The following is a 21,691-nucleotide window of genomic DNA, read 5'->3' on the forward strand; positions in this document are numbered from 1 at the left end:
CTGATGAGGCGGTAAAGAGCGCGGAGCGGTGGCGACCGCTGTAGCAGACGCGCGCGGCATCCTTTTAGCGGCAATCCCACCTCCGCCCGGTGGCGATGGTGCTGGAAGTTGAGCGCGGCTCAAACTGGAAAGCGCCGCCGTTGCTTCTCCAAGAATTATAATAACGAATGCTTAAATCAGCTTAGCCACACTAACTTCGCTTTTGCGACTACCTCCCATGTAAATATGGAAGTAGCTCTCTACAAAGTGGAAGAGTGGGAGCCCCGTCGGCCGATTGGGTAAACCGGGTAAGCTGGTAGGGAGTAGTAGTACCACGGCGTCGCTGGTGAATGAGGAGGTAGCAAAAGAGGTGGCGGAGGTGGAGGGCGGCAGAAGTGCGACGCGTGGAAGAGTCAGAGGGATTCATGAATCGCAGATGCGGTGGATTAGACCGTCTTTGCCGTATTTCTGTTTTCGAGGAAGACGGCAACGGGCGGCAGCCAGATTATTGCGAAAGTAGCGCCGTCGGCGAAGCTGCAGCCACGGTTGGATTAGGAATTAAATAGCCATTAAGTACCCCTTAACGGATCCTATACATACTGGCTGGAACGTGTAAGTACACGAGTTTTCTCAACGGAAGTGAGTTCCATGTACAAGTGCACCTGGGCAAGTTGATCCCGAAGCAGACTAGTCGGCCCTCCTTCTTAAAGGATAATCGATATTATCGTAACATATTCGTTTAATTTAACTTAAAACTATGATCGGAGTGAATGTTTACTGCAACGTGTTTCTGCAACAAACTGCCGTTTTCATAAATAAAGTAGTTGAAGAACAATATAGCTATTTGCGTATGAATCTGGATATGAACCGTTTAGAAGCCACGTCGTCGATCGACTCCATAGATTGAAAAATAGAGAAAAATAATGTTAGAAATATTATGTTTTAAATTGACTTTGCCACTTATCGTTGTTTGCGCCATTTCCTTGTATCGTAGCAAGTCGACGTATAAAAGTAAATCATCTGTCTCTTTGGAACTGGATATTAATCGTGTTATCTGCATAATGAAATTGAGAAATTTGTAAAAGATGAACTTCAAAACGTATTTGTTCTAACCATAGCGTAATTCGTTTAACCGCGGACAACTTTTTTCTTTTTTCTTGTTCGTTTGTAACGTGTTTCACGCATACGAGTGTACTTTCGTTCGTGAATATTTTTTCCCCTTTTTAACAACACGAGCGTAATACGTCTGAACATAGCACGCGATCGCGAGTGGCCGATGAATTTTTTAATACGATAGGAGCAAAATCTTGGATCTATCGATATTTCACTATACAGTTATCGGATTCCATTTGAGCACCTCTGATACGACGGGTTCAGCTATAGAGAGCTCTAAACCGAATCCAATCCTGATTGACGTGAGGGAAAGAAGAGGGGAAACTATCGCGAGGATTATCTTTGGCGCCACTAACACCACCTACGGACGCCCACCAGATCTAGACGAAGTCTTCTCATATTATATTCTAACAAGGGATGGTGAGACGGTGGTCCGAGAAACCTTCTCGGTCATCATCATCATCCATCGAGTAAAACAAAAGGCCAGCTGTCAAAATGGATCTCGAGGGTATCGGTGGATCTCTCTCTCTCATTGCATGGATACACTGATCCGCATTAAACAGTTCGTCCAGAACGATGTTGCGCCTACGCTTATCGAAGTATGACACGTATAATCTGTAAAGAGCCCCTAATAATGGATGAGTTGATCGTATGGTTAGCTACCTTCGAAGGGATCTGATCCATGCTTATCTCACAAAATACACCAAGTTCTTCTGCTTTAACGTCTACAAATAGTCTCGGCCAGAATCTGGTTTAGTTATTCAGATTCAGTGATTTAATAATCGAAAGATAATTCGATGATCGTCAGAACAGATTGGACCGTTGCACGTGGGAAAATGCGTTTGTTTGAAGACGTGTACGTTCGGCTAACTTGCTTCGACTCTGTCATAGACAAGGACGCAACGATGGGAAGGATCGAAGTGGAAGAGGATCGTAGGAGAGGGAGGAAATGCTTATAAGAGACGTAGCTTATGTTGAAGTGGATTGTTTGTAGGCAAACACGACTGACTCTTCGCTCAAGATTCTCGGTGTGTTAGTCAAAATGTGGTTGATACGTGTATAGCCAACGCGCAGGTACGATATAGCCGGAATGACGCTGACTGCGACCGAGGCGAAGTAGGACCACGAAGATGATGATGATGGCGATGGCAACGGAGGTAGTGGCTCGTAAAATAAAAAAGGAAAGAGAAGGAGGCACCACGCCAGGGATGAAATTACCAAGTCGCAAGTCACTCCTGTAACACGTTAACCCGAGACTCGTCCAGGCTCTGGTATTATAAGTAAGACGTCCTGGGAGAAGGTGGGTTCCAGATATCCGATCGCTGGAATGTACGTAAGCTGGTGCTGTTTCTTGTGCTCGTTTCCAGTTCTCGTGTTACCTAAGTTACCTGCTGCTGTGCTATCTTGCATTATCAAGAACAAGACGCGATTGATCGATGCAAAACGCATTAACTCCACGAGTTTTTTTACCAAACCCTCTGTTTCTTCTTTGTTTTTTCGTAATGAAAAGTACCTTCGCCGGACTGGATTATAATTAAAGCTAAATATACACCTATATTTCATCGCGCTTTATCTAGAAGTTTATAGAACGCTCAGCTGCATTAGGATACGTATCTACGTTAAAACGTAATCAAGTCAGCTTCACTATACACGGAACAACTATGTCAATGTCGCGGATTTGTAAACATCGTTAACTCATTTGCAACCAACGGTGTTCTGATTATCGAAAGGCCGAAGCTTTTTCCACACCGACCAATATTTGAGTTGAATCGTCGATTAAACACCTCTCTTAAACAGTCCGAACAGAAGTTCCGCAATACCTGCATTCATAAACGTCACAAGCAGGCGCAACCGCACTTGCTATCGTGGCTAGAGTTGTTCTTTCGCGGTGTCGAAAGACAAATAGGGGACCATAGGGTATAGGGACCGAAAAGAGAGCGAAAGAGATGAGAGACGACGAGCACAATGGTAGCGGAAGGTGAGTGACGAAGAGAGCGTAAGAGCTGGTTGGAGCGAGAACAGGACTGGGAGATGCACGGTTAGTTAGGGCTCGTGTTTGCCGAGCGAGTTACCCTAACCCAACTCAGGCGGTTGGCGGAATTAAACGTTCGACGGAGGCTCGTTAACGTCATGAATATGTACCCTCCTACTCTGGCACTCGCTACTCCAACGTGGTCCACTCTCACCACGCTCTGGCTACGCTTCATTCCAACAGCAGACTCTGGCCAGCGCTGTTTGCTGGTTAATATTCATCGGTTACTGCCATACACCCAGTCAGATCCGGGGATGATTTTCGATGGGTTCTGATTACAATCGATTTGATCGCTAGTCGGCCAAGATCTTAACACGAACCAGAGGAATAATCGTACGCGATTCAGGCAATCCCAGGATGTCTTTTTCAACTAACGGGATTGAGAGACGTATCGTACCCCCGTCTTCCCCTGCCCCCCTGAAAATAGGAAATTTTCAATACAGGTCTACGTACGTCGACGAACACGATTGTTTTCGACAAAAGGAACGAGCCAATTCCTCCGTGAATGAAAAGTAAATGGGGTTAACCAAGCTCGCTGATCGAGCGGCCTATTATTTCGAGGGTAGATACACACAATGAAGACACGAATCTTTCGCGCATCTTCGCGGAAAGAAACGTAAAGAGGAGTTTTGTATGGGTTACTCGTAGCTCATAGATTTGATATTCGGGTAGCGGTACCTATATATATATATATATATATATTTTAGAGTATCGTCAAAGATTCGAAAGGAATGAATAGAAGAGAAATTCTGTGCGGCAGAATGCTGAAAGAGGAAGGAACAAATTTATAACCACTTAAACACAGCTGCATTTTTGTATGCTTTTTATTCCTGCTAATTAACCGAGAGGTGAACGATGAAAAGCAGAATGCGATTCTTAAGCCACTGGTAGCCCGTGAATCCAACGTGACAAGTTATGGCGCTTTTAAACAGGAAGACGTCTCTTGAAAAGCGTGACGAGTCAACAATGAATACCATAGTCGGATCCGTCCACAATATCGCTTAAGCATACGAGTAACCAGTTATCGATTCATGGCACCGGTAACTGTGATATATTTCTATTAAAGGAATGATTGCTTCCAAAACATTAAACGATTATCCATATTATTTCCTATGTAAAAAAGGAAGAATAATTTTAAAAAACCAATATCACGGTAACAAAGGTATAAATTGAATTCTAGGTAGATTGAAAATAATGCAGGGGAGAAAAAGAAACCGGTTGAAAACTGAATCTCGACATTAACCATAACACAACCGTTCCCTTCCACAATTAATTTATCATCGAGTCGACACGTTAGCAGAGCATTCAACTTGGCAATAGGCTTGCGTTAGTCTTCGGCTGCTGCGAGTTATGCGTTGGTCATTTATATAAATAAGAAGCAGAAGCGATACCTGACTACCATCCACAGGGTGACTCCACACTTTGCATTATTCCCGAACGGCCACGTTCGGCCAAGAATCAGACACCGCGACCGGGGGGATTACGAATACAGAAGAGAGCGCGAACCGAGTATTCAGAACACGTTCACGAGCGGTATCGTTAGCGTATTTTTCTTCGAGCAACGAGCAGACTCGTATATACGCTTTTAATGAACGGCTACTGTCCCGTGCACGTCGACGATTATAATTGATGAAAGGAATTTTCACGACTGAAACGTCTTCATTTTCAGTCCCAACCTATACCTATCCCTTTCTATGATACGAACATCGAGAACATTGGCTAACTTGACGACCAAGTCGTATCTTTTTAATTTAATAGCTTAAATCGAGAAAAAAATTTAGGTAATTGATATTACGACTTCCAAAATTATCGAAACATCCGATTTCTACTTTCCGTGGAAATGGTGTAGATTCACGACGGTTCCTACGAAGGAATCTTTTAAAGGATTTCCTATGATTTTTTAAGAATAAATAATTATACCTTTCGTTTGAATTTCTTTAATATTTTTACGCTGCAATCGTGCCAAACAATTTCGTCAAACTAGGAAAAGAAAGATTTGAATACTCTATTATTCCGTTATGAGCAAATTATGCAGCTTAACGTAGATTACTAACTAGAAGGACAAGAATTGGGAAGTCGATATTTTTTTCGACAGATTTGCCTTGGAGAAACGTGAGATTTTTTTCAGAAAGACCGCCAGAATAGCTGAAAGACGTCCGTTGTGCTCACGAAACATATGCGACGAAGAGAAACCGGGGACGGTAACAGGTCGTCATAACATTAGTCGAAGGCCTGACAAAAGATCCCTAAGCAAATAAACATTCTAACGAACCAGTTACTTAACCACTGTGCTGACCATCGTCCATCGTATAGTAGCAGAGGGGAAGGAAGCAAAGAAAAACAGCGGAGCAAAGACAAACTGGTCCAGGAACCTGATGCAGAACCATCTCATTACCGGATGCTGTCGCAAGCTGCGGAAACACTGAATTCATTGGGTGGATGAACCAGTCTCAAGGACGCTAAAATTCGACTACTGATCACAATTAACGGTTTCTGATGACCCGAAAAGGTTCAACTAGGGTCCAGTTCAAGAGGATTTTTAGCTTTCTTTTTAGAACCCGATAGAATGAAATATTCATGTTGTTATTACAGCTTTCTCGTACAGACAACGAGGTAGAACAGGCTGTTCTATCTGTCGGAATACTCTCCTTAAAAAGCGTAAATACGTTCGGCCGACCATTATACTAACAGAGATACAAAGATAACAGATAACGCTGAATTGACAACAAACATAAAAAAAGGAAAGTGGCAATGGTCGTACTGGTTTTTCAAGCGATGAAACGCGACGTAAAAGCGTGTATACTATGCGAGCGTAATTCGTCATCGCATTCACGTTGTTTCGTGAAAGGCCTTTGATATCTAAGGGCTAGTTCGACTCTCAATTAACCCATCAGCTACCGAATGGCTCCCGCGTTTAAGTTACCACGAAATCTCCACGTGAAAAAAAGAAGAGAACGAATACGAGAAGTCGACGCGAAGTGAAGCATTGAGGAGGAGCAGGAGGAGGAAGTAAAGAAAAGAAAAAGAGAAAGAGAGAGAAATAAGAGGGCGGAGGATAAAGTGATGAAGCGAGAAAGAGAAACGATTGAAAGTCTAGTCCGAAACCGCTTAATTAATTCAGATTTATCCGAGGCATGACGGGCCAAAATTTTATTCAATTCTCCCCTTTTATGCCAGCTTCCTTTTTCTCTCTGTCCCGAGGAGACAGCAACCTCCGCCGGTTGTGCGAAGCACGTAGCCAACGTGACAACTTCGTGATTATTATTCCCGCAATTAAGAAGTAACCAGAAGGAGGAAAGAAAATACGAGCTCGCGCGACGAATGGTCGCAAACTAAAATGCTCGCCGCGTCACGTCGACCGTCTTACTTTTCCACACCTTTTTTCCCCCTTTCTCTTCTTTTTTCTCTCTCCTCCCTCTCCCTCTCTCTCTCTCTCTCTCTCTCTTTCTCTTTCTCTCTGTCGCTGTTGAAAGGAACACGTTTGTTTTATTATCCGGCGTAACCATCATTCTGGAGGAAATCACTGATACACAAAGCGTAGCCGGTTGCGCGGTGAATTTCTCACGATCCGCTGGACGTTCTTTTAGTGGAAAAATGAAAATACATACAATGGTGCAGGGAACGGTGGCTCATAAAATATGTGAGAAGACGACAAAGGTCTTTCGTAAAAAAAACTTACAGTTTCTTACGATACGTGTTACTTCACTGAACAACGGTTTAGAGGATTTCATTTCTATCTAGTACGTTCGCGACACGCACGAACGATCTTTAAGTCCAGACCTCTTCATCAAACTATCCAATCTGTGTCAGTAACTATACCCGTAATGTATAATATGTCCACGGTGTATAATACGTTTTTTCTCCATTCAGTTTTATTTAAAACGCTCCTTTAAGACACACTGTAAGTTTTATTTTCCATCCACATGGACGGTTAAAGTCGACTACCAACAGCAGACGTAATTTTACGGTTACGCATGGCTCGCGTAGCCATCGATGAGCATCGGTTTCTAACTTCTAGACGTGGCTGCTGAATATATCGCATCCTTCTCGAATAAAAGTTGAATTACTACCGTTTGACGTGCGAGAGAAGTCGTCTCTCGTGTCAGGTGGCTGGCGTTCTCGTTCCCGTCCGTCCGTTTCTACGAGTCACACCTTGCAGGAAACACTTCAGGCTTAATTGCTCCTTCAGGACCCTCCCCCGGCGGCCCGTGAAGCGCAGAATCAGCATCGAAGCTAAGGATATATCCAAACGAGTTCTTAGCATTCCACCTGCACGAAACCGTGTTTCCAGCCAAGATAAAGCGAAATTCTCAACCATACGCGTTATCACGGAGGTAAACGGTGTAAAATATGGAAAGCGGTAGAAATGAAAATTCGATCGTGGATGGCGAGTTATTGAAAACTAAACTTTTATGCTAAATCATTTTGGTAGCGAGCGAAGAAGAGTTTAGAATGCACGCGAAGGGATTTGACGGTGCATGACAAGAACGTGTACCGTGCATCCAACGTCTCTAACGTTAAAATTACGGAGTTAGTTAAAATGATAATTCCGTAATGTTTCATAGAAACTTTCCGGTTTGCGTTACGGTAAATTTTTGGGATACTTCAGATGGAAGCTTGTTTTTCCCTTACACTACGTATTTTTCCACGTTTTATTTCAATTTTTTCCGACTTATTTCCAAGTAAAAGCTTCCTATAAAACTGCTATCCTCACTTACTTTATAATTACTCTTGTCGCGCTAATCGTTTCTGATAAGTAAGTGTAAAAATCTACCTGCGACCCAACATACTTACGCTACAACATTCTCCGTTATTAAATCCAAAGATCAAAACATCTGCAAGTAGAATATCCACAAAAGGAGATCGGCAATAGCTTCCATCTAGATCTAGCGAAGCTGGCACACGTGATAAGTCCAGAGAATTAATCCGCCCTTCAGGAAGATTACGGATTTCGGGGAAAGTAAGGATTTCCGTAGGATGGAAGGGTGGTGGTTGCAACGCAGAAACGGCAATCTTCTGAAGTGTTTGCTCTGTGTGTCCAACAACGCTTACCCTCCCCATACCCTTAACTCTCCCATCTACCAACTCTCTCTCTTTCTCTCTATCCAACTCTCTCTGTCTCTGTCTCTCTCTCTCTCTCTTTATCCAACTGCACCCCGAAGTTTCCTCAAGTTTATCACGCGTCACTCTCGCTTCTATCTAGGAGAACGCGTGCTCCCGTCTTCGTTCATCCTGGCTGTCGAAAGCTCACGCGTTCGAATCTCACTCGACACGGGCCATCGTTCATCTCCGAATCGTCGATAGGTGGATTCGTCGGGTGAATTTCGCGAAAATCGCCGAGGGCGAGTGGCCCGATGTGGCGGCGATGTTTGCCGCCTACACGTCGAGTATTGTTGAATCACGGCCAGCCCCGTAAGGAAAAGGGAACAAATAAAGGGTTATTGTATTTACACCGAAGCTTCGGGCGATGGCTCTGACACGTGTGTACGCGATGGGAAACGCTTGTTCTTATTCACACGGAGAAATCTGTATGATCTTCGAATTTGATATTTGTATCGTAATCGAAGATTTTCAATCGTCTGTTTCTTGACGATGAATTACGGTGACCAATAGATAACGTTTAATATTCTTGGTTTGGAGAATTAGAGTGATAGAAGAATAGTAAACAGTCTTAGTTGATCTTATATAACTTTATAACCACCTGGCACATTACTTGACTTACACTTGCTATTACTCTTCTTAGATATATGTAGCTATCCTGTTTTTATTACAACTCTCTTTTAGATCCTTGAATAGCTAATCTATTGTACGTTCAAATACACCATAGAGGTACGAATTATTTATACCTGATAGAAGAGCGTAAGAGGAGGAGAGCCTTGAATCTTAAAATGTAAAAATCACTTGTAAATTAATATATCAAATTTCTTCATATCTATGCATCCTGTGAAAAACAGCACATTGTGTGTTTCTAGGATCTGGTATTCCAGATTGCATGCTGCTTTTTTTCAATGTACTACAGAGAAATAAATAATCCAGAAATAACTCCGGAAGTATCAGTCAGGCAATTGCAATTCCAATAAAATTTCAAAAAGCTTGAAATAAAGAAATTTAGCAGCATCGTGAACATCGTCAATGAATCTTCGGTTTGTCTCATGCTATCGTCTGACACGGTAAACGCCAGCGAAGCTTCTCGCATTAGCATTTCACACGGCGTAATGGCGAGCACGGCTGGACAACGTTGTTCCTCATGGTCAGGGGGCGTTGGTACGCGGAAGCGGTGCGACAAGGACGAGGAGGTAGCTGGTGGTGGATAGCCAGGGGTGGTGGGTTACACAGCACCAGGAACGAGCCATCATGCCTTGTGATTACCGGTAACCCCTGGTACGGGGCAAGAGACGGGTGCTGGGTGCAGAGAACATAGCCTCTCATTAGGACTCGCGTGGCGCGATGCGAAATAAGGGTGTATCGCCAGTCGGGAAAATTGTAAGTGTCGCGAGATCAAAGCCGGCTCTAGTAACGCGATATCGCCCCCGCATGATAGGGCACGACTTACCCTCTCCCACTCCCCCCTTTTATCCCGACACCCAGCGTAGGCGACCGTGTCAAACGACCATCCCTTTCACGGGACCGAGAGAGAACAAGCACTTCCTCTGCTTACAAGCCGATGGGTGGGGCACGTAAGGAAATATAGCCTCGCAGAAGGTGTCAACTGCAGCACGACGAACACGAGTAATCGTGTATCAGCCATTAAGAGTAGGGAGAGCGTTAGTCGCTTAATGTTAAAGAGAAGCTCGTAGTTGAACAAAGTCGAGTAAGAAACTTTTGCTTCAGTCCTTTTTTGATCTTTAGGAAGTAGGAAGATGAATATCACTGGAAAGACAGAAATTTTGAGAAGGCAAACTTGTTAACGAACGACAAACTCCTTTTTACGTTAAGATGAACCAGATACTTTAATTTTAAATGTGCAGATCAGGAAATTAATTAGATAAATGATCTATGCTGTTATACGTAAATATAAGATCCGCGTGGGATATGAAGCACAGTGCCAACAAGGTGTTCTGCGACGTAGGAAATTCATCGATCATCCGCGAACGATATCGTTCGACGAATCGGCGATTGGAATTCAATGAAAGATTTCTAAAAGCACAGTATCGAAACGATGAGTCGCTGTTCCACATCATCCGTTGAAGTTCGTCGAACTTGTGGTATTCGTCGGGCACGTTCTTTGAACATGGCCAAAGCAACTGCCGTGGAACCGTATCAAGACAAAAATCGATACCGTGTTCCCCGTTGGCTATCTACGAAGCATTCATCCAACCTGGCAGCGCAGTACGTAAATTAAACCGCTACGGAGCTATCAAGAGGATTAAACGCGAATGATCAAAACCGTCTCCCTTTCGATCTGTCTTCGATTCAACGTGTTAGATTAGATTAGATTTTATAAAGTCCCGTCCGGTAATATCCGTTCGATTACGCGAGTCCAACCGCCAGTCCATTACCATATCGAACTCGTAAACAACGACGACGCTGGACAGAAGAGCAATAGGTAGCTAGAGAAACGGGCCGATATCGCCAAAGGGCTATTTATACTTTGCTAGACAGGCTAGCATTCAGGATCGTACATTAAACGCGCGAGCTCCGATTTTCTCTGAAAAGGAGGCCACCGCTATCGGAATGAGAATCGATACGGGAACGTTTTACAGAGTAGCCATGTATGCGTGTCGCGGCACCGTAGAGAACCGTGCCAGGTAGCCGTTTTGCTTCCCGCGGGAGCACAAATCACACGTTTCGAGCCGGTGGGCCTCTTGCCCGCAATTATAACCGCGTACAAGTTGTAATAACCGTGCACGAGCACCGTTTGTAATATATCCAAGCCACCCTGAGAGGCGACTGCACACCCAAGAGAACGACGTTAGAGTGGTCAGGAGGGACCTGTTCCTCCGAGGTTCGGCCAACCCCGTTTTAGAGGCGACTCGGCACATAGCACCTATATCATCGAAAGACTGCGGAACACGAGGGGGGATGAAACCGGCCGAAGGACCGATAGGATCGGGCTGCCGTGCGCCCCGCGACGTTATTTACGATCGATAATTAGCGGTATCTATCGCTGGCGGCGCCAACTTCACGCCGTACTCCGCCCAACCCGAGCCAATGATATAGGTACCATACGCAAGGCGAGAGACTGTCAGAACTCTTCTGTGTCTCTACGTTGCTGCCGCGGTTTTGCTGTCGTTGCTGTTGGCCAGTTCGAGTTATGATCGACGCCCAGCACCGCTCCGAGCTCGTGCTCCGACTCCAGACCGGATGGAAATTACTCGCGGGGTTAATTACTCATATCTGCGTCAGCGAAAGTAAAAGTTGGCGTTCCATGGATAAGTGGAAGACACTTTTAGACGTAGAGTTGGGACAGTTGTGGCTGATATATGAACGTAGAACGCGTATTTCTCTATTTAATTGCGTCTGGCGAGGGAAACTGGTTCGTTTCCATACGACCATTTTTTCCTGGCACGATCATAATGACAGAGCACGCGCATTTTTATTATCGATCGCGTTTCGAACTGTTTCATCTACGAATCATAACGTAGATAACACCTGAGATCAGAATTATAGCCGCGACTATAGAAATGCCAGAATGGTCAGAATGACCAATTCCGTTTCACTAAATTTTTAGGATTTTAATGATCTATTGTGGAACGCATGGCCCAAAGTTAGTTTCTTCTCTCGAATTATTATCTTTCCACATGCTGCTCACTCTGATTTCTTTGGTACGTATTTCATAATATATGATCGTTGCCTACTCTAATATTAGACTCCTTTAGCGTGACGAACTGAACTTCTTCGTTCACACCGTCGCTCCTAAGCTAGGGTTCTTCATGAATTTTTCAGCAAGTTTTCAGCAATTTCTCGGTTTTTTTCAAGGATCTTGCTATGTAATTTACCAAGATCATATTTGTGCTGAAATAATGAACACGGAGGACGAGATTCGCGTAAGGATGATGTTAGAGATATCAAACGGGTTAACGGAATTCACTTAGGTAAAATTCAATTAAGAATTGATAATGAGGTGCGAAGTGGATGCATGTGTGTACAAAAGGTAGCGAGGTTGCCTCGATAAGATTACCGAACATCTACCAAGCATGGCGTTACAACGCGAATTTGAATAATTAACAATATTGCAATGTGTCGAGTCACTTGGCGGAACAGATGGCGATTAGCAGCGTACAAACCGTTGGCATTCGCCGCCCTGTGAGCGTTCGGGCTCGCGCGCGCGCGCGCGCCAGCAACCGCGAGTTTGTACGTGTACGAAACAATCAACACCTGAGCCACCATTGGAGCCTTCCATTTTTCAGAACACGTTCGTTAGTTTGACACTTCTCGGCACATAGCTCTCGCGGTCCGAAACGTAGAACGAACACTTGAGAAAAATTAATTAAGTTAATGGACGTGAGAGGGCGGTAGAAGCTGATAAATTGGTGAGGAAAATGGCCGGAAGGACGAGCCGTAAGTGGAAAAAGAAAAATAAATAACGCTGTATAACGGACGACTGCTTGGAAATAATTGCAGAAATTATATTCGAATTAATAACTACGACGCGTCTCGCGGCACGTTGATCGCTGATCGTCATTTTCAAACTAGCAAAAAGCTAAAATTATACGATGATCGTCAGCGATGCTGCATCGTGAAAGATTTACAGACGCTGTGCGAAGTAAGTCTCGACGAATCGATGGAATTTGGCAAAATGGAAAATTGGGAATTCGTGCATGACGAATACAAGGAACGTTCCTCACGAGGGAGACCAGCGACAGACGACAGCGTGGTGTAAACACATTTACGCGGTCAGAAACGGAACGAAGTCAAGAGCGCTCGACGGAAACGGAAGTGCCTGTCATAGCTGGATACATAAACACGCCACGCTATTATATATTCACGCAACGGGTGCCGCGAATAATCTCTTAGTCGCCTTGAATTTCCTAGCGGGATGCCTGAACAAATATCGTTTCCTACCTCGCAAAGCCGATGTAACCGTGGCGAGGTAAACACACCAGCGCGAAACGTACAGATTTTCCTCCCCGTCGAAACGCCATTTCTCTATTGTCTTTAAAATTGCCACAGAGATATACAACGTGTAACATTTGCCAAGATTATCGCGTTGTTCGATAATGTTCATTGCATAGACGAAACAATGAAATTAATAATAAATTATTTGGTGTTTGGCTATGTTTCGGCTATGGTTAAATCTTTCGGTTAGCCTGCGGAAACGCAGTACGCAAGCACGCACATTATTCAGGGCCGTATCTGTGCCATGTGGTCAGCAGGGCTCTTGGCAATATTTATGCCGGCGTAACTGTCCGCCTACCAGTAAAGGGGTTCCTAAACGCATCAATTTCACGCCGCGGCGCGAAAAGGGCGTGAATATTTGAAACGGATATCCATCTTCGGTTACTTTGTTATTTGGCCGGCGCGATCGTGGAAAGGACCTTCATTTCCTATTATTATTTTTTCAGTCAGCTTTTCGTGACCCATCGATATCAGTTTCCTGAGTTTCGCGTTTGAAATTTTACCCTTTGACCCTCGTGTCGTAGCACGTCGAACGTAACGTCACGTTCATAAGTGTATTACTCGCATCTACACGGTCGTAATAAAAGATCGTAATATTAAAAAATATAGAAGACGCTCAATGTAAAATATTCGTTACAATGTTCAAAGGGCGAAACGAATTCCATTGAGAAAAATATAAATTGGCGTATAGAACCGCGATCCAACGTAATTCATAATTATAAATGTGGAAACGCAATGTGGTAGCGAAATTGACGCGGTCTCGACATCGAGTCGCATTCGTAATCGATTCGTACGTACGGCTACGTCGTTCCGCGGGAACACGAATTTGCCTTACGGACGATTTGTTTTCTATTCATGGACAATTTGACGAGGCTGCTGCCGTTGCAGCGGCGCCAGCTTTGTTCGCAATTCGGTATAATGTCGCATGTATTTGGATCACGTTCCACGATATGTCAATATAAAGGAGTTACTCGTGGGTCTCTGCATACCAATTCAGGGGCGGAGCAGCTTGTTATCCTAAATACACGAAATCCTTTGGAGACGCTGGGTCCGCCTTTGCTCCCACCCCTCCCTCCTTTCCTTGGTTCGCCACCCCTCTACAATTCGACCCTCCATCCTTTCCTTACGTTCTGGATAATGCTAGACAAATTGACGATTCAGTCGAACACTAAAGGACACACTGCGTCAATGCCAGCGTCGCCTAAAGGATCAATTTAAGCGTATTATAGAAATTGACGATCCAGAATATCGTGCATTACAGCAACGACGAAAGGGAATCTTCAAACTTGGAATATTCTAACGTCATTAAAAGTTTCAAGAAACGATAAACGGAAAAAGAAATATATTCGTCGAATTGATATACCTCCTTCTTTTCCGAGATCGGTATAAGAAGCGACAAGACGGTTTTATATCATCCTACTAAGAGCGATGATCCTACAATGAGAGTACCGGAGGAGTCTCATATTTCCTGCACGCGTCTATTCGCAGGACGACTAGATCCCACTGTCCCAACTAAATCTCAACATGTAAAACACAAGCTAGAACGCTTGCCCCCGATATATCCAATCAAGGAGAAGGTATCGCGATTTCTTAGTTCTGACGAAACTCGCCCTACGATTGATCCAAACTAAACGAAGAACGAAGCGAAGCTAAGCTTACGTTGTCGTAATAATATCATCGACTTCGTTTCACGCAGACGTCCACGGTAAAAAGAAAGGGATTCCATCTCCGTGGTTCCCGTTTCCATGTTTCAGTCAACTTCGCGGCAAGCACGGAAACAGGGGCGAAGAGGGTGAAGAGAGGCCGCGCGACCTATCTAATTTTTAACGCCGATCGTTTCACGTCGGAATATCGACGACTCGAGAGTACAAGGAGGAGCCGACAGTGGATATAAAACAAGCGAGTTGAAAAGTAAATCGGGGAGAGCCAGTGAAAAGAGAGATTCTTCTTTCTATTTTCTTTCTCTCGCTCCCCTGTCGTTTCCCGCTGCCTACGGAGCGAGGTCGAGCCAGGGGGTTCGGTTGAGGACAGAGATTGGAAGACAGGAAAAAGGAACTCGCGCTTTATTCGAGGCCTTTTTTTACATCGATTCCGGCAGCATCTCGCCTCCTTCAGATTCTTGCTCGAGTCGTCACCGAGGGCTCGTCTATAAAATATTTGCTTTGGTAATGAGGCTATGGTTGAGCAACGGGGGTTGTGCCGCTGCACCCCTGTCGAAAGGACTCAAACGGCAAATAGAAGAGTACCGAGTTTGAGTTCCAGTAACACCTTCGAATACTCCGCGAATCTCGCCGACAGATCTACCCGATAGTCTTTGCCAAGAAACTCCTTCGCCACTTTTTTCGCAAACAAGACGTATACACCTTCAACACTGACCTTTATCGAATGAGTACTATTATAATACGAGCCTTTTTATACGAGAAATTCTACGGAGTAATCTTATCGAACCTAAACTTAATCGTCCTGATCTTTTGAAAAGGAAAAAATAATTATATGTAGATAAATGAGCAATTAGTTAAATATTTGTAGAATAAACTCGACTTAATTCGTAATAACTCTTTTCATTCATTTTGTTGTTCTAGATTCAATTTGGTTAAGTAAAGAAAACTAGCAGACATTGTGGAATACTTGAAAGAAGAACAGAAAAACTCGCGATGTTGTTATACGTGTTTTCAAGATATTTAAATATTTAGTGTTAATAGAAAAAATGTACGCTTTGCCGAGACTGACGTTGCCTTTCTAATAATTAATTGGTTCCCACGCACGTATTAACCACAGGATTATTTTCCCTCGACGTACCCGCACGATCCAATTAAACATTTACATCGGCCACGAACCACAGCTTCCATCCCCTATTTGCATATGGTGGCTCGAAATCAATTACTCCGCATCTTCGACAAGGAATCGAAGGCTCGTAAAGTCTCGCTTGGCCGCGTTTCGAGTGAAATAACAATCGGGCAGGGCCCAGGTTTCGTGGCAACGCGTTAACGCACAATACCGTAACGAGCTAATCACGATATCAAATTCTTTGCCTGTCAGCGCGGCATTTCGATGCTAAGATATCCGGGCGTAGAGACAGCGGGGGGTATGCTCTCTAGAAAAACGTTGGATGACCGATTATGATGAAGCGATTCTCCCAGTGTGGACCAAGAAGACAACGGGAAGAGAAGGATGGAAGCAATCCCAATATACCTCGGAGCGAGCCTTCTCATAATTGAAACACGCAATCTTGTACTTACGATAATGCATTTTGCCCGGGCGAGGGCCGTGCTCTCGCGTTAGCGAGAACACCGCGTGTGTCGCGGTTCGTTTCGTCATTTTTCTAATTAACACGTCTCACGTTCTCGCTCGCGTTTTTGTCGCGGCACCACGTATGGACGACGAGACCGACCGACCAAGCAGACCGCAGGGGAACAAGCGGGGGATAATTGAAGCTCTCTAAAAAGGTGTCATTAACGTAGGATGAAACCAATTTCGGCCTATCAACGTTATCGAACGATCAGCAACAACCGTGGAAATTCACGAAACGATTCCTCGAAGGTCTAATTATCCCAGGACGCGCACACGCGAGCAAACACGCTTCACGGCCTTACAACTGAGACACGATCGTTAAGTACAAGATCCTTTGGATTTCCATTGTAAAGGCGTCACGATGCGTGGTTTGCAATATCGACAAACGGTTCGCGAACAAAGATAGAAAGAGGATCGAAGGCGAAGGGTTGCCGAACGAATCGAAGTACCAGGTACGTGCGACCAGACCACGGTGCCCCCACTACGTGTCAGATCAATCATACACCGTGCATTCAGACATCCCGCTGCGATACAGGACAACTAGCCCCGCAATTCGTTTCTTCTCTGTGGCTGCTGGCCTGAAAGAACGTGCCCGCAGCCCTCTCTCCTTCGGAACCTGGCCCCCAACTGGTATCCACGTTCGATATGTTACAATAAAACCACTATCCTAGCGCCGACACGTGATGACTCTATCGGACGGGCCGAAGGCAGACCTGGCCTTTTCTGAGAATCACGCGTCTCTCGTTCGCGTCTCTCGAGCAGGATGCACCAGTCATCGTCGAGACGTCGTCGACACGTTACATGCCCCCTTCTATGGCCCCTCCACCATCGGCTGTTTCATCATGGAAATGGTACGAGCAATCGTTGCGTCGCGGCGAAAGGATGAGAAAGAGGTAAAAAGAGGAAGAAAAAGGAAGGGACAAAACACTTCCCCTCTAACTAGTTACGAGTCCTTACGGCACTGGTGTGCCCTCCGGGAAGATCGAGCAGGCGCGAAATGGATCTGGCATTTCGAATGGATTGGACCCCTCTCTTCTTTGAATTTATCGATAGTATCGGGATGATCCCGGCGCCCTCGTGTTTGCTCGCTTGCCTCGACAACGTTAGGCGTTATAATTTAAACGAATCACGGCCTGAGATTCTCTTCCGTAAGAATTATTGTCAGAGGACCGATTCCGATCTAGTCGGTCGAGAATTACGTGTTACGAATATTCGATGAGTGAGAATTATTTTTATATTCTTCATTCAACAGCGCGATATCTTTCCCTTGTCGTTCATCGTGTTCGATACTAAGATGATTCTGGTAATTATCGATGTACTATTAATGGAATAACCGAAGATCAAAAGAAGAACACGTTACGCGATTGATCGATCTCGTATTAGTAAAATTGTCTTTTTGCTTGATTTCACGACAATCTAACCAAATATGTCCTTTTAACTAAATACATCCTTTCCTCTCGAATACTTTAAACATGTTCCATTAGCGTAACATTAAATATCGATCCATAAGGAAACTTTGTATCTCTTCTATTTTAATCTTGTCTATATCTTATCTTTAAACTTAGCAGACCGTATTACAGTACTATTTATGTCACATCGAAATACTTTGTATTAATGGCGAAGTAAAATCAAACTCGCGGAATCGATTCAAGAGGAATGAGAACTCCTTTCGGAAAAATGAAATTCAGAACGGTTTGTTCCAACAAGCGTACAAACGGATTAAAGCCGTATCAAGGAAACGGGAGAACGAAATAATCAAAATGGCAGAAAGCCGGCATTATACCGGCATCTAATTCAACGAGCTCGAAACGAAATGCAGTCATGACGAGAACTTTTTTCCCCCGCGGGAAGTTTCCACGGCGGAACTCCGTGCTTAAGTGGGTTCCGCGTTCGATCGCATGCAAATTAGATTTGGCGAATTGCACTCGTGAGTGCCGCTCGATTCCCTCGAATCTTATATTCCAGGGACTTTCACGTAGCTCCGTGGATCCGTGGCAGGTAAGGGCAAATAAATTTTTTCACGATCAATCGTATTACACCGGTTCGTTGTGTAACGTTATTACAAGCTCGTACTACATTCCTATTAGATACTTATCGCTCGAACCTCCTACGGTTGAGTCGGCTGCTATCGACTGGTTCGCTCTGCCGTTTTGCACTCTCCGACCATTTTGCCCCTTCTGTTGTCGTTATTGCACGTGGCCGAGATTACAGGGTTCGCCACCCTTGCCAGATCGACTTTCGTCTGAAGATTATTCAAATTTCGCGTGTCTCGAATTTAACCTCGAAGATTTTCACCTTCTCTCCCCGACTCGTTGCCAAATTACCGAAGAGCTTTGTTTCGACGTTCGGATCGTTACGTGACCGACATATTTCACGTCTTTCTCCCGTAATTGCGTTGAAGCAGTCAGCGAATAGGTAATTTTATAACACGGGTAATCGACGAAGGTCCCCGATATTTTTCTTCCGTTCGAAAAAGTAATATTCTACGCGATCTGATGCAACCACGTTACATAATTGACACGAGGTTCCATATTATGCGGTTACTAACTGGGAACAATGCGAAGATGTTCCATTTACGATCCAATCACGCATCCGCGAATCTCGTTCGGATTATGCAACGTACGGTTATTAGTGCAAAAGAAACATTGGTCGATGCGACGTCCTTTAAAGACGCGCGTTAAATCGTCCACCGCAAGACCGCAGGAATAACCGACGATTTCATCAATCTGCCGTCTCGTAACAGCGGCGTTAAACGAAGTGCCGTCGTCTGTTTGCTCAAATCGTTCCCAAGAACCATGGAAAATCGTCATCGTGTATCTCGTGTACACGAACTGATCGAACGTTGCGCACAGGGAACACTCGATTTCTCCGGCGAGAATCCTTAATTCCCACCAGCCAGTGCCCATTTACTTTGCGGTCGGCATATGCAATTGCATCGGCCGTGCAAGTGAGTCCCTGATGCGTCCTGCGGTCAAACATCATCACCGTAGCTCACGCGCCCTGACGCAGGATGCACCTACCCTGCGGGACCTTCTAATATACGAAATTGCTCGTCCTGGCATGTTTATTTGACGTCGGGGCTGCCGTACTCGACCCGTACTTCCAATTTACCGGCTGACATTTTTCAACTTCCTCCGCCGCATCGCGACGTTTCTACTTTTCTTTCTTTTCTCTTCCTCCCTCTTCTCTTTTTTTCTATTTTCGTCAGCGTCCCTATTTCACCCATTTCTCTTTTACAGTCGTGTTTCTCCCGCTTCTTCGTCGTTCTTTTTCGTTCGCCTTTTCGCTCTTTTACGCTCCTTCGCGGCGATTTTTCGTTGGTCGAAGCAGCAACTAACGGTTTCACAGAGGCAAAGAGGTAAGGCTCGATGAACGGTTAGGCCGATGGTTAAAAGCGTGCTAGCGTCCCCGAGCAAACTCACGTACGCGTGAAGCTTGAAACGTTTAATTCGCCGATTTGTAACTGGAATAAGGTGACGCTTTAACGAGAATTCTTGTCTCTTTGACAAACTCTTCGGTAATATGCTTGAATACCTAATCTAGCTCGTATTGAAAAATAGGAACAGCTGCGATACGTAGAAGATTCGAAGTTTATCGGATTCTAATCAAATTAATCAACTAGGTAATCTATTCATCGGTATTTTGTAGCCGTCGCTTTAAGAAACATATTCGTGGCTCTTTAAACGAGGAAATCCTTTACGCGCTGTAACAAGCAATATTTATCCATACACCGAATTTGTTATAAAACAATCAGAGGATATCATATTATAGTAGCTGTCTGCATATTGACACTACATTATTTACAAGACGAACGTATTTGTTTGCTTGATTAGTCAACTAAACACATTTACAATACCAATGCTATCGAATGTGTCTTTTCATATTTAAATCTGGTCCGTAAACCTTCTCACGAGTCTCGCAATGTGAAATGTTAACGAGACAATAACGTAACTATTCGGGAAAAATTTATCTTTAACTTTGTAATATTCGAGATATCGATTCGAGACGAATTTAATGCAGCTAAATATACGAAATACGAGTTGACGAATTTTCCAGACGAAAATGCGACGAAGGATGCAAGAGAGAGAGACTTTGCAAACTCGTAAACACGACTGCATTATGCAGCGTGCACAACAGTGCGTATCCGTTCAAACGTCCGCCGGCGATAAATCGGATAATGCACGGAGGCGCGTCGCACGATGTATCGGCGAACATATAATTAACACGGACCGGCGTTCTACACAATCATTCGCATTATCGTGCTGATTATCGTCTTCGGCTTGCATCATCACCTCTGGCCGAGCGGCAACCGCTAAATCGCTCGATACTAGGCCTGATTCAAAGGAAAATGCTACCTCGATAATTACTGCGGCTAATCTCCGCTCTAACCGAATGTAGCTGCCGAAATATACTTACTAGAAATACGCTTATCTTATCCCATCGATTTTCCTGCCTTTTCCGCTTTATAGAATATCCCTAAGATATTGTCAGGTAATTGTTTTTGTTGTAACTTGTGTTTGATTTATTATTACTTTAATGCAGCTATAATGATTTATTATGACGACGAAACTGTAAAAATATTGCCCAATTGATACCACAGCATTGTATCGGACTAGCATCGACATATTGATATTATTCTAAATTATTATAAACGTCGTACTCATTTGTGTGGGACACGTGATCATTTTTATAGCACAAACACGAATGCCATCTTCGCAGATGAGGTGTATTGTCATGCAAATGTTAAAATTTAATTATCTAGATATTATTCCAACAGCGATGACGTATTATGACGTATTATGAAGAACAAACATTATTCGGTTCATGCTAAAATGCTGGAATTCAAAGGATCTGTTGAAAATAACAACGTGAGTTCTCGCTCGCCATCTAAATGCTGACGGCTAGTTACAAAAGGAGTAATTAGAAGGTATTCCTAGACACGGTCGATAGACCTGATCGATAGTTTTAGGACCTCTCTTGCCTTTTTTCTTTCATTCGTTTGTGACCCTTTTAAGTGTGTGCAATAAAGGTTTTTCTACTCCGAGAAGTGTGGATTTATTATCTATATAACATAATAATAACTAACGCGATCCTACCTCTAAAACATAAAATAACAACAGGATCAGTTAATCAGAATTTAATAAAGTTTCTCAATTGTAATGTATTATATGAAACAAACTCGGGAAGATACCGTTGCGGATAGACGAAAGTACCACT

General features: G+C 44.1%; 2 long non-coding RNA genes across 2 annotated transcripts in view; one reads left to right on the forward strand and one right to left on the reverse strand.

The window, feature by feature from the left end:
- LOC125387174 overlaps positions 1–21,691 on the reverse strand; it is a 90,026-nt gene that overhangs the window by 66,065 nt on the left and 2,270 nt on the right. The gene's annotated exons all lie outside the window — the stretch shown is intronic.
- LOC125387175 lies at positions 355–20,895 on the forward strand. The gene is made up of 2 exons (XR_007227732.1): positions 355–2,421; positions 15,766–20,895. It is a non-coding gene; the product is annotated as an uncharacterized LOC125387175 (long non-coding RNA).

This window comes from Bombus terrestris, chromosome 2 (genome assembly GCF_910591885.1).
Source record: "Bombus terrestris chromosome 2, iyBomTerr1.2, whole genome shotgun sequence".
NCBI classification, from domain to species: domain Eukaryota; kingdom Metazoa; phylum Arthropoda; class Insecta; order Hymenoptera; family Apidae; genus Bombus; species Bombus terrestris.